The 1510-nt window shown below is 31.1% G+C and overlaps 1 non-coding gene across 1 annotated transcript; it reads left to right on the top strand.

The window, feature by feature from the left end:
- The first annotated feature begins 907 nt into the window (after positions 1-907).
- On the top strand, positions 908-1014 carry LOC133079072 (U6 spliceosomal RNA). The gene has a single exon (XR_009698036.1). It is a non-coding gene; the product is annotated as a U6 spliceosomal RNA (small nuclear RNA).
- The last annotated feature ends 496 nt before the right edge of the window (positions 1015-1510 follow it).

Here is a 1510-nt window from a genome sequence, read left to right as displayed (position 1 = left end):
TTGGGGGGCTGGTTAAGCATGTCTAAAACTTGTAGGGCAGGCTGTCAGGAGGGTCAGGCTGGAACTCTCAGGCACAGGATAAAGCTGTTGTCCACACAGTTTCTTCTTATGAAAGCCTCAGCTCTGCTTTTAGCCTCTTTCAGCTGATTGAATCAGGCCTGCCCAAACTATCTAAAATAATCTCCATTTCTAAAGTCAACTGATTATGGATTTTAATCCCATCTACAAAAATCTTCACAGCAACACCTAAAATAGTGTTTGAAAGAATAACTGGAGACTAGCCAAACTGACACATCAAAAAGACTACCACAGTAATATATAGAAGTTTAAGTATTGGTTGATTTCTTCAAATCTCAAAGAGCATTGAAGATTGCTCATTTGAAATTCCAACAGTGCTTTCTTTAAGAAACAATTAAACATATATATATATTATATCTCTGATCTTTCCTTCTTATCTGGTTTTCATGGGAATTGAATTAAGTTAAAGAAAGCTCAAATCTTTCTTACTGTAAATTTTGGTCTCAGTTTTTATAAATATAATGTGTAAAGGAGATAGTTCTGGATAAAGAGTTTCCTATAACACAAAGCCATAGAATATGCCTTTCCACTATTTCTCTTTTTTTAAAAAAAATTAGAAGGGATAATTTTGTTGACATCCTAAATACAATTGTCAATAATGGATAGCATTAACATTTATATATTGATATGTTAATAGAGAATTAGAGAATTTGTTTTTATAATCCTTAATCAGTATTGTAGAAATCTGAGTCCATAGAAAGATATATGAGATTTCAGTTATTGAAGAAGATACACCATGAGGTGTCTACAACATTTTAGAATGAGTGATGCAACTTCCATTCTTTTCTTTTGGCTTTGTGATTTTTATTGTTTAAAATTATGCAATGCTGTGCTCACTTTGGCAGCACATATCTAATACTAAAATTGGAATGATACAGAGATTAGCATGGACCCTGTGTAAGGATGACATAAATTCATGAAACATTCCATATTTTTTAAAATAAATATTTTGTTATATATGAACCTCATGGTAACCACAAACCAAAAAATTATAATGAAATAGAAAAAAAGAGAAAGAAATCCAAACATAACACTAAAGACAATCATCAAATCACAAGAGAATAGAGCAAAAGAAGAAGAAAGGAACAAAAAGAACTACAAAAACAACCAGAAAACAAATAATTAAAGGACACTCAGTATATTTCTATCAATGATTACTTTAAGTGTAAATAGACTAAATGCTTCAGTTAAAAGACATAGAGTAGCTGAATAGATAAAAAGCAAGACCCATATATATGCTGTCTATAAGAGACTCACTTCAGATCTAAAGACACACACAGACTGAAAGTGAGGGGATGGAAAAACATATTCCATGCAAATAGAAACAAAAATAAATCTGAGGTAGCAATACTTATATTTGACAAAATAGACTTTAAAACAAAGACTGTAATAGGAAACAAAGAAGAACATTACATGATAAAGGATTAATCCA

This window comes from Eubalaena glacialis, chromosome 1, assembly GCF_028564815.1.
Source record: "Eubalaena glacialis isolate mEubGla1 chromosome 1, mEubGla1.1.hap2.+ XY, whole genome shotgun sequence".
NCBI classification, from domain to species: Eukaryota; Metazoa; Chordata; class Mammalia; order Artiodactyla; family Balaenidae; genus Eubalaena; species Eubalaena glacialis.
Note: the sequence above shows the minus strand (reverse complement) of the source record. Positions and strands in the feature narration are given on the sequence as shown.